General features: G+C 39.9%; 1 non-coding gene across 1 annotated transcript; it reads right to left on the bottom strand.

Moving 5' to 3' along the window:
• Positions 1-4,368: 4,368 nt before the first annotated feature.
• Positions 4,369-4,440, bottom strand: TRNAS-GGA (transfer RNA serine (anticodon GGA)). The gene has a single exon. It is a non-coding gene; the product is annotated as a tRNA-Ser (tRNA).
• Positions 4,441-12,419: the final 7,979 nt, after the last annotated feature.

The following is a 12,419-nucleotide window of genomic DNA, read 5'->3' as shown; positions in this document are numbered from 1 at the left end:
AGTCTGTTGAAAGTCCTTTGGACTGCAAGGAGATCAAACCAGTCAATCCTAAAGAAAATTAACCCTGAATATTCTTTGGAAGGGCTGATGCTGAAGCGCCAATATTTTGGCCACCTGATGTGAACAGTTGACTCATTGGAAAAGACCCTGATGCTGGGAAAGACTAAAGGCAGAAGGAGAAGGGGACGACAGAAGATGAGATGGTTGGATGGCATCACTGACTCAATGGATATGAGTTTGATCAGACCCTGGGAGGTGGTGAAGGACAGGGAAGCCTGACATGCTGGAGTCCATGGGGTCACAGAGTCGAACAGTACTGAGCAACAGGCAGATAGATACATGACAGAGGACTGAACGCAAATGGGCATGAAGGATCTTTTAGAGTGATAGAAATGAATTCATTTTGGTGATGCTGAAGCCATATACAAGCCCCTGTGTCCTTGTCTTTTGAAGTAAAGTACTGCCTCAAGAGTCACTGATCGGGAACTGTGAAGATGTAGAAACAAAGAATACCTGTTGGGCTGGGAACTATAAATCCACCACATAGCTGAATCACTAAACTCCCAGTTCCCTGAAAGATATCGATAAATGCCTGACACACATTCCTAAGTTGTCTTTACAAGAAATAGATGCCCCCTTCACTCCAGATGAAAACTGCTGACTACAAGAATATAGATCCTAGCCTGATTGAAACCAGAAGGTTGATGATGTTTAAAAGTTCACCTTGATGCCAACCGATCTAAGAATTGTCCATGAGCAGATCATGCCCTGCCCCTTGGACACCATAGTACTCCTTATTACCCCCTCCAGGGTGGGTGACACAGTCTTCAGGGCATTCGCTTGCTGTGGCTCCCTTTGGCTGGCAAAGCAATAAAAGCTACTCTTTTCTACTTCACCAAAACTCAGTCTCCTTGTTTCTGTTCTTCACTGGTGAACAAAAGATGAGTTTCTGCAGCAATATTTGCACAGTTCTGTAAGCCGACAAAAAAAAAAAGCTTGTTGTTGTTTAGTTGATGTCTTATGACTACATTACCAATTAATTGTCTGTTTGCTTCTAAGAAAACCCTACTTTTTAATATTCCTTATTGTGCAAGTATATTAAAGATAGAGCCTTATCTTCTAAAACAAATCATGTGAATGAAACTTTGTTTTTTTTTCCCCTGTCATTTTAATATACTAGGAGCACAATGGAATTTTCTGTTGTGTTTTCTTACAGTGCAATTTTAGGATAACCTTTGATCATTGGAAGATCCATCAAAAATAGGACGGACGGTAATTGCTCTCTACTCCAACTCATTAAGTCATCAGTTCTGACTAATTGGATTTTTAAAAAATATTTTGCTGATGAACATTACTTTATATTGACAATGATGGAATATTTATGTAATTACTGTTCAATCTAACATGTCACTCATAATTATCTGTAGCATAATCTATTCTTCTCTTGAATAATGTAACACTTGGAAACTAAACTACATGATTCAACTATTAATAAATACTATGATTCAGCATGTTACTTACCCTTGAATCTTTTTGTCCAGTGACAGACAGACAGACACCCTATACAATTCAGCATGCTCTCACAGTGACCTCTATTATAAAATCAAGAGTTTCTGTTCAGAATAAGACTAGCTATGGACTTCCCTGGTGGTTCAGTGGTTGGTACTTCACCTTCCAATGTGGGTTGGGTGGGAATATGGGTTTGATTCCTGGTCAGGGAGCTAGGATGCCACATGCTGGATGGCATGGCCAAAAAATCAAAACATAGAAGTACTATTGTAAAAGTTCAAAAAGGGTTTTTAAAAAATGACCCACATTAAAACAAATCTTTAATAAAACAAAAAAGAATACTGTTGGTTAATAAAGTTTAGCTTGAACAAATTCCCAAATCCCACTAGGTAAATTTACTGATCATTTGTGGAAGCATGTATAGCAAGCATAAGTATTCTGGTCCAATATAATCAATATGTTAAATTTCCATTGTACGATGGGCGTCATGCAGATAAAGGGCAGAAATCCTGGACATCTGGATTTATCACACATATGCTCAGTAAATTTTATTATCAAAAGTTTATTGACATCTGGGAGAATTTTGCCTAAATAAGGGTGGAATGACAAACAGTGCCTACATCACATTTGGAAAGTTTCTCCTGTCATGATGATTATTAATAGAGGTTTTAAATGGTTGAAGTGTTCAGTTGTGTCCAACTCTTTGCCACCCCATGGACTGTAGCCTGCCGGGATCCTCTATCCCTGGGATTCTACAGGCAAGAATACTGGAGTGGGTTGCCATTCCCTTCTCCAGGGGGATCTTCCCAAGCCAAGGATTGAACCTGGATCTCCTGCACTGCAGACAGATTCACTATCTAAGTCACCAGGGAAGTCCCTTCTAATAGTTACTTATACTAAAAAGAGGAAGATCTCAAGTTAATGCAGTTGGACACAGAAATCAAAAAACAATTTAAGTCTCAACAATTAAGTACATACAAATGCTTTATGATTTTGTCAGGGGAAAGTTAGGTAGATTGCTTTTACATTTTAACTTTTTGTATATAAAAAAAATGGAATTTATTAGAAGGGTGCTAAGATGGTTCATGGAATCCAAGTAAGAGCTGACAAACCTAAACAGGGTAAAGGTGAAACCCAAGGTCACACCTCTGACTTTAGAGATGGGAGTCAGTGTACCTCCCCTACTGGACAGGTATCTGATGTTGACAGAATATTAACACCTTATGACTTCCAACTCATGACTTCCTGTGGGTCAGCCAGGGACAATAATCTTGAGCTGAAGACCACCCTATAGAAGAAAAGCAGTCTCAAGATTCAAAGAACAGCATAGATACAGACAATAGATGGATCAATTGAATGATTGATTTTTATCAATATAAATTCTAATATATAGAAAGAAGTGCCTAAATACAAGTAATGTGTGCATAATTTTATATATTTTATTACTAATTAAATATTTTAAAGTAATACCAGTAATCTACCATGCAGGTAAAATATTTGATTATGGCTAGATTCTTTTTTTTTTTTTTAATTGGGGTATTAAGCAGAATAAAAAACAAAGGCCATAGCTTGAATAGACCTTTCTACTAAATACTGAAGGCTATACTGTAAGCTGGTAGCTCAGATGGTAAAGTGTCTGCCTGCAATGAGGAAGACCCAGGTTTGATCCCTGGGTTGGGAAGATCCCCTAGAGAAGGAAATGGCAACCCACTCCAGTACTCTTGCCTGGAAAATTCTATGGACGGAGGAGCCTGGTAGGCTACAATCCATGGGGTCACAAAGAGTCGGACAGGACTGAGTGACTTCACTTTACAGGAAATATTGCCACTTTTTCAATTATACTGAAGGCTACATAACTGAAACAAACTATCTTGGTTTCCCTACGCTGACTCTGACCTTAACCAAAACTTAAGCTTTCTTCATGTCCATGTGACCGTCTCGCTTTCTAGCCAATCAACTATAGACAAGTAAACAGAACTTAAGTTTCCAGTAACCAAACACAAGACAATGTACTCCCTCATTCATGTTTATAAACTGAGCCGGAACTGCTGAGAACCAAGCCTCTTGACCCCTTTTGGTTTTGAAATCTCTGTTTAGGAACAATTTGTTTCTCACTCAACAGAATATGCATATCAAGCAAAGATCTCTGAATTTTCTTTCGATGGAGGCAGCCCTATCCTAAACTGCTCACATAAGGTTTATATGAATTTCATTTTTAAATTTGTTTCACCAACTACACATATAACGCTAAACCATATGCATGTCTGCAGCTTTCCTGTTTGTTTTTTTCATTATGATGTTTCCTAGGTCCACCAGTATTGGTGTATATGACTAAGTTGTTGTGGTTTAGTTGCTCAGTCGTGTCCGACTTTTTTGCAACCCCATGGACTGTAGCCCACCAGGCTCCTCTGTTCATGGGATTTCCCAGACAAGAATACTGAAGAGGGTTGCCATTTCCTTCTCCAGATGTGATTTTCCTAATTGCTTAAAAATGCTCTCTTAAGAGGAGTTGCCCTCTCTTACTGTTTTCTAGACTCTTGGCCACCAATGGTTAGGGCTGCTGTAATCTCTCTCTGTGTGTCACCTTGTCCCACCCCTAGTGTATATTCTAACCCTTGGTTCGCTGCCTGTGCTGCTGACATTAGTGGTAAAAGCAAGGAGCTGTATGTAATTCAAATGTAGTGTAATAGTTCTTAATCCATTGATTAACTCCCCAGTGTGAGAAAGTGAAAGTGAAGTCGCTTAGTCGTGTCCGACTCTTTGCGACCCCATAGACTGTAGCCTACAAGGCTCCTCCCTCCATGGGATTCTCCAGGCAAGAGTACTGGAGTGTGTTGCCATTTCCTTCTCCAGGGGATCTTCCCGACCCAGGGATTGAACCCGGGTCTCCTGCATTCCAGGCAGACGCTTTAACCTCTGAGCCACCAGGGAAGCCCAGTGTGAGAGGAGATACTTATTTTCTCAGAGAAAATCCCCTTATTTCAGAGGACTGCCTGGGGAGGGGAGGCGGGTATTTCCCCTGCTGTATTTGGTATTTCTCTTGGTCACAGGTCACAGCTGCTGTGTTGCTCTATATCGTCATCACTTCCCAACGGCCTCTGGGAGGAAGCCCTGTTGATATTAACATTTCACTTCCTTCTTCTGTTGAATATTCCAGGTCCTTCCCTGGTGGCTGAGATGGTAAAGAATCTGCCTGCAGTGCAGAAGATCCAAGTTCAATCCTTGGGTCGGGAAGCTCCCTTGGAGAAGGAAATGGCAACCTACCAGTATTCCTGCCTGGAAAATCCCATGGACAGAGGAGCCTGGCGGGCTTGGTGGGTTACAGTCAATGGGGTGGCACTGAGTTGGACACAACTGAGCAACTAACACTTTCATTTTCCTTCACTTTCTCTTAGTAAACATGTAAAATTCTTACATGTAATTAGCTTTTGTTGCAAGCAGACAACCTGTTTCTGAAGAGCTGCAAAAACATTCTGCAAACCAAACCAAACAACAAGAAAAATCAAACAAAAATAAATGGACTCACCTCTCTTAAACCATTTGTTCAATTTGTGTCTGAAAAGGGCTGTGTACTATATAGGCCAAATTACCTGGTTCTAAAACATTCTGATAATTACCTTAATATAGAAATAAATGGTAAATCATTCAAATAAAAATATGTAGTTATGACAGGCACATAGGAACATAATCCATAACTCTGACTCCACTATCCTGGAATGTGGCCCTTGCCCACTTTTGTTGTTTTTGTTTAGTCACTAAGTCATGTCCAGCTCTTTGTGACCCCATGAACTACAGTACATCAGGCTTCCCTGCCCTTCACTGTCTCCTGGAGTTTGCTCAAACTCATGTCCACTGAGTCAGTGATGACCCAACCATCTCATCCTCTGTCGTCCCCTTCACCTCCTGCCTTCAATCTTTCCCAGCATCAGGTCTCTCACAATGAGTCAGCTCTTTGCATCAGGTGGCCATATTACTGAAGTTTCAGTTTCAGAATCAGTCTTTCCACTGAATATTCAGGACTGATTTCCTTTAGGATTGACTGGTTTGATCTCCTTGCTGTCAAAGGGACTCTCAAGAGTCTTCTCCAGCACCACAATTTGAAAAGCATCAGTTCTTTGGCACTCAGCCTTTTTTACTCCTTTCTATTTCTCTTTATTTATTTCTGCACTTCTGAGTTTCCATCTAGAATGATTTCCCTTCTTGACCAAAAATATCCCCACTGTCCCTTCTTTATTGCAGTTCTTCTGGTGGAACATTCTGCAGGTGTTTTCTTCTGAAAATGCTTTTATTTCACTCACAGGTATGTGGTTTTATTTGTTCATTTATTGTTTTGTTTTTGTTTTTTTTTTTTTTGTCTAACACAGATCCCAGGTAGGCTGGAGTCTCAGAAAAGGAATCATTGTGAATTCTGCTCAGTCGTGTCTGACTCTTTGTGACCCCATGGACTGTAGCCCATCAGGCTCCTCTGTCCATGGGATTTCCCAGGCAAGAATACTGGAATGGGGTGTCATTTCCCCCTCCAGGGGATCTTCCTCACCCAGGGATTGAACTTGAGTCTCCTTTGTCTCCTGAATTGGCAGGTGGATTCTTTACCACTAGCGTCACCTGGTAAGCCCCAGAAAAGGAATGAACTTCTGCAAAGAACCCAGGCAAACTAGTTAAGGCCCAGCATGAGGACATCAATATTCATCCAGCTCAGTCTTAGACCCAAGCCTCACGAGGATGTTGGGAATGTTATATCCACCACGAGGGCTAGCATGTTTCCTGATGCTGTTATGTCACATAGGCGCATCACAGGATGTGCAAACAGAAGCCATTGACGCTAGCCTGGGAGGGACTTGTGGTTAGTCCCACAAAAAAAGCTAGAGCTGCTAGCATAGGGTTGCAATCAAGCCTCTACTATGCCACTCTCCTGTTGAGTCCTGACAAGGATGAGAGCACTTTCTCTACCCCATAATCCAAAACCCCAAGTCCAGGGGTTGGGTGATCTTCTAAGACTGCCATATGCTGTGTTAGATGTGTCTTTATCCAGTGTGATAAGGCAATGAGAACCTGCCATCCGTCCTTTCTCTAAATTGTTTCCTGAAGTGTGTGCTGTAGCTCGTGGCATGCATGTGCTACTGGGGCAGTTGCCCTTATCTTTAGGACATTTATTTCCGTTGTTGAAGGTTTTATTCTTTCTTTTTTTTTTTTCTGGTTACAGAATTCTGAGCCCACAGTCATTTTTTTCTCAGCAATTTAAAGGTATCATTCCATTATTTCTTGACATCCATTGTTTCTTTTGGGATAGGTGCTTAAACATATTTTTGCTTTAATAAAATTAATTGCTTTTTACTCTCTGGCTGTACTTATGATTTTCTTTTAGTTACTTTGTTTCTTTTAAGTAGTTTTCCTGAGATATATTTAATTGAGGTTTTGTTTGTCCTTTTTTCTCTTCTGAGTCTGTGCATTTCATTTTAAATCTCTGTTCTATTTTTTAATAACTTTGGAAAATTGTAACTGTTTGCTCCTCAGTCATTACACTGAATCACTTCTGTCCTGGCTGGTCCCTTTTAGGTAATCTCTTAACCATAAGAGGTTTGGGCTCCTAATATTGGAGAATATTGAGAAGCTCAAGATGGCCCTACATCCAGTTCCTCCTTAAGGTCCCGGGTGTAAAATATCTCCTTCACGTCTCATCTTTCCCACTTCCTTTACTTCTATTCAAAAAGTGGATCCAAAGGCTAGCTTCTCCCTGAGTTTCCTTCATTTTCAGACCATGTACCATTTTAATAGCCTCATGTTTTGTTTTGTTTTGTTTTGTTTTTTTAGCATTCCAGTTGCTCTCATCAGTTGGCTCAAATTAACTAGTTGTCTCAGTGTGGTGTCATACACTCTCTTGGCTTTATGAGTGCATTACTTACATTGCCCATTCTAAGCTAATCTTCTTATATCCATTTAAATTTAACAAACAAGGTATTTGTCACCATGAATGTAGTCTTTCTTCTTCTTCACAAAAGCATGATAAACTAGTCTATATGTTGTACTGTGTGATTGCAATATCTTATTCATAGTAGGCTGTAGAAGTTATTAATCTGTGTTTGATATCTCAATGTTATACATAAGGTCAGTACATTTTCACTTTATTTTTTTATTTTGCATTTTATAAATTGTTCTATTTGTCTTAGATTTTTGAAATTTTTCAATAGGAGGTTCAAGAGTGTGTCATTTCTCATTAATCTTCTCCAAATCTGCAGTTTCAGGTATTTCCTCAGCAAGGGAAATAGACCTCTATGATTTATTTAATTTATTTAATTATTAACAGCCTTCCATCTGTTCTGTTTTCTCCTTCTGGAATTCCCATTATTCGTATGTTAGGTCTTCTGGATAAATCCTTTAAATCCCTTAACTTTTCCCTGATGGTTTTCTTCTGACTTATTTCTTCCATTTTTTTCTTCCAAGCCACTGATTCCAGTCTCATCTTTGAACTTCTGCTTCATTTACTGACTAAATTATTTATATAGGAAGTCATGTTTCATTCAGGCTCAGGAAATTATTTGGAGCTTATCTTGAATCTCTTTGTTCTGTTAAATTTCTGTTTGTTAATTTCTCTTGTGCTTATTTTGATTGATCAGTGAGTTTTCTCTTCTTTGGATAGATGTCAACTGTTTAGATGTATTTTTATTTACCTATTTTTCTTTCACGGGGACATAGGTCCATTTTTTGTAGACACACCCATACCCACACAGACACCCGTTGGGTCACACCAATTCCAGAATATTCCACCTTCCGTTTTTTAGGTCTTTATGATAATAACTGAAACTCTGGGAGATAGTGGAGGACAGGGAAGGTTGCCATGCTGCAGTCCATGGGGTCTCAGAGAATTGGACGTGACTTAGTGACTCAACAACAACATGGTAATAACTTCAAAATTATCTTTCATCTCTTGCTTCCAGTAATTGTAACTATATAATATTCAAAATTTACAGTACTGGTCACTTTACAAAAATTATCCACTGATATCTGAGTTGCAGCTTCATATACCTAATGACAAGAAGTAACTGCACATTGACATTATTGGTGAATATGAGAAAGTAGGTGGCACACTGCTCATACTTCAGAAGAACTTCAGGTTGGAAAGCCACTGATGCCAATTAATACATCCAACATTAAATAATTTCTGTCACTCCTCCCCTCTGCTCTCAGACCTTAATTTAAATTTGACTCAGAATTTACATGGCAAACCTCATCCAATGCAGTTTCTTCGGGATTCTGTTGTGGATCCAGTAAATGTTTCAGTACTTCGTTGACTGTAGGTATTTTTATTTTGACCTACAAGAGTGGTTGGGATAGAGGTAGTTCAGTTCAGTTCAGTTCAGTTGCTCAGTCACGTCCGACTCTTTGTGACCCCATGAATTGCAGCACACTAGGCCTTAGAAAACATCACTATGAACAGAGCTAGTGGAGGTGATGGAATTCCGGTAGAGCTATTCCAAATCCTGAAAGATGATGCTGTGAAAGTGCTGCACTCAATATGCCAGCAAATTTGGAAAACTCAGCAGTGGCCACAGGACTGGAAAAGGTCAGTTTTCATTCCAATCCCAAAGAAAGGCAATGCCAAAGAATGCTCAAACTACTGCACAATTGCACTCATTTCACACGCTAGTAAAGTAATGCTCAAAATTCTCCAAGCCAGGCTTCAGCAATATGTGAACTGTGAACTTCCTGATGTTCAAGCTGGTTTTAGAAATGGCAGAGGAACCAGAGATCAAATTGCCAACATCCGCTGGATCATGGAAAAAGCAAGACAGTTCCAGAAAAACATCTATTTCTGCTTTATTGACTGTGCCAAAGCCTTTGACTGTGTGGATCACAATCAACTGTGGAAAATTCTGAAAGAGATGGGAATACCAGACCACCTGATCTGCCTCTTGAGAAATTTGTATGCAGGTCAGGAAGCAACAGTTAGAAATGGACATGGAAAAACAGACTGGTTCCAAATAGGAAAAGGAGTATGTCAAGGCTGTATATTGTCACCCTGCTTGTTTAACTTATATGCAGAGTACATCATGAAAACCGCTGGACTGGAAGAAACACAAGCTGCAATCAAGATTGCCAGGAGAAATATCAATAACCTCAGATATGCAGATGACACCACCCTTATGGCAGAAAGTGAAGAGGAACTGAAAAGCCTCTTGATGAAAGTGAAAGTGGAGAGTGAAAAAGTTGGCTTAAAGCTCAACATTCAAAAAATGAGGATCATAAAAAAATAATAATAATAAATTAAAAAAAAAAAAGAAAATGAAGATTATGGCATCCGGTCCCATTACTTCATGGGAAATCGATGAGGAAACAGTGGAAACAGTGTCAGACTTTATTTTTCTGGGCTCCAAAATCACTGCAGATGGTGACTGCAGCCATGAAATTAAAAGACACTTACTCCTTGAAAGGAAAGTTATGATCAACGTAGATAGCATATTCAAAAGCAGAGACATTACTTTACCAACAAAGGTCCATCTAGTCAAGAATATGGTTTTTCCAGTGGTCATGTATGGATGTGAGAGTTGGACTGTGAAGAAGGCTGAGCACCAAAGAATTGATGCTTTTGAACTTTAGTGTTGTAGAAGACTCCTAAGAGTCCCTTGGACTGCAAGGAGATCCAACCAGTCCATTCTGAAGGAGATCAGCCCTGGGATTTCTTCGGAAAGAATGATGCTAAAGCTAAAACTGCAGTACTTTGGCCACCTCATGCGAAGAGTTGACTCATTGGAAAAGACTCTGATGCTGGGAGAGATTGGGGGCAAAAGGAGAAGGGGACGACAGAGGATGAGATGACTGGATGGCATCACGGACTCGATGGACGTGAGTCTGAGTGAACTCCGGAAGTTGGTGATGGACAGGGAGGCCTGGCCTGCTGTGATTCATGGAGTCGCAAAGAGTCTGACATGACTGAGTGACTGATCTGATCTGAGGCCTCCCTATCCATCACCAACTCCTGGAGTTCACCCAAACTCTTGTGCACGGAGTCGGTGATGCCATTCAGCCATCTCATCCTCTGTCATCCCTTTCTCTTCCTGCCCCCAATCCCTCCCACCATCAGAGTCTTTTCCAATGAGTCAGCTCTTCCCATGAGGTGGCCAAAGTATTGGAGTTTCAGCTTTAGCATCAGTCCTTCCAAAGAACACCCAGGACTGATCTCCTTTAGAACGCACTGGTTGGATCTCCTTGGAGTCCAAGGGACTCTCAAGAGTCTTATCCAAGACCACAGTTCAAAAGCACCAATTCTTTGGTGCTCAGCTTTCTTCACAGTCCAACTCTCACATCCATACATGACCAGTGGAAAAACCATAGCCTTGACCAAATGGACCTTTGTTGGCAAAGTAATGTCTCTTCTTTTGAATATGCTATCTAGGTTGGTCATAACTTTCCTTCCAAGGAGTAAACATCTTTTATTTTTTTATTATTTTATTTTTATTTTTTAATTTTATTTTATTTAACTTTACAATATTGTATTGGTTTTGCCATATATCAAAATGAATCTGCCACAGATATACATGTGTTCCCCATCCTGAACCCTCCTCCCTCCTCCCTCCCCATACCATCCCTCTGGGTCGTCCCAGTATACCAGCCCCAAGCATCCAGTATCGTGCATCGAACCTGGACTGGAGACTCATTTCATATATGATATTATACATATTTCAATGCCATTCTCCCAAATCATCCCACCCTCTCCCTCTCCCACAGAGTCCAAAAGACTGTTCTATACATCAGTGTCTCTTTTCTTTTTAAATTCCATATATATGCGTTAGTCTACTGTATTGGTGTTTTTCTTTCTGGCTTACTTCACTCTGTATAATAGGCTCCGGTTTCATCCACCTCATTAGAACTGATTCAAATGTATTCTTTTTAATGGCTAAGTAATATTCCATTGTGTAAATGTACCACAGTTTTGGCTGCAATCACCTTCTGCATTATTTAACTTATATGCAGAGTACATCATGAGAAATGCTGAGCTGGAAGAAACACAAGCTGGAATCAAGATTGCTGGGAGAAATATCAATAACCTCAGATATGCAGATGACATCACCCTCATGGAAGAAAGTGAAGAGGAACTAAAAAGCCTCTTGATGAAAGTGAAAGAGGAGAGTGAAAAATTTGGCTTAAAGCTCAACCTTCAGAAAACTGAGATCATGGCATCTGGTCCAATCACTTCATGGGAAATAGATGGGGAAACAGTGGAAACAGTGTCAGACTTTATTTTATAGGCTCCAAAATCACTGCAGATGGTGATTGCAGCCATGAAATTTTGGATACTGCTAAAATAGAAAAGAAATCATGACACATACAGAGCATGGCCAATGTGCTAGGCATTGCTTTGAGTCTACACATATTGGGTTTAAGTCATTTTAGTCATGTACAACCTTATGGACTGCAGCTTGTCAGGTTCCTCTGTCCATGGGATTCTCCAGGTAAGAATACTGGAGTGGGTTGCCATACCATTCTCCAGAGGATCTTCCCAACCCAGAAATCAGCCTGAGTTCCTGCATTGCAGAGAGATTCTTTATTGACTAATTCAGGCTTAAATTTCCATATCTTTCTCCTTTTATCTGCAGAATCATCAAATCATTCAATGGTACTATTACTCTGAAAGCATATGTGTAATTCAAAATAATCTAATTTAGTTTAAGATATTAAGTACTTAATATATAAGAAGAACTAATTGTCTTGAATAAATAAACCACTCATATATCATGTGCATTGTCTGGTTTTAGAGATAAAAGTTAATCTGTAGAGAAACAAACGAGAGAAAAATATGAGAACCTGGGAAATTAGAGCAAAAAAGAGACTGCTTGGAGCTCAGTGGGAATGACTTTAGGGAAAACAAACACAACTCATACAAAAGGAGAAAATGTGAAAAGATCGCCTGGGAG

This window comes from Bos javanicus, chromosome 24 (assembly GCF_032452875.1).
Source record: "Bos javanicus breed banteng chromosome 24, ARS-OSU_banteng_1.0, whole genome shotgun sequence".
Taxonomy (NCBI): Eukaryota; Metazoa; Chordata; class Mammalia; order Artiodactyla; family Bovidae; genus Bos; species Bos javanicus.
The sequence above is the reverse complement of the archived record's forward strand: the minus strand, read 5'-3'. Positions and strand labels throughout refer to the sequence as shown.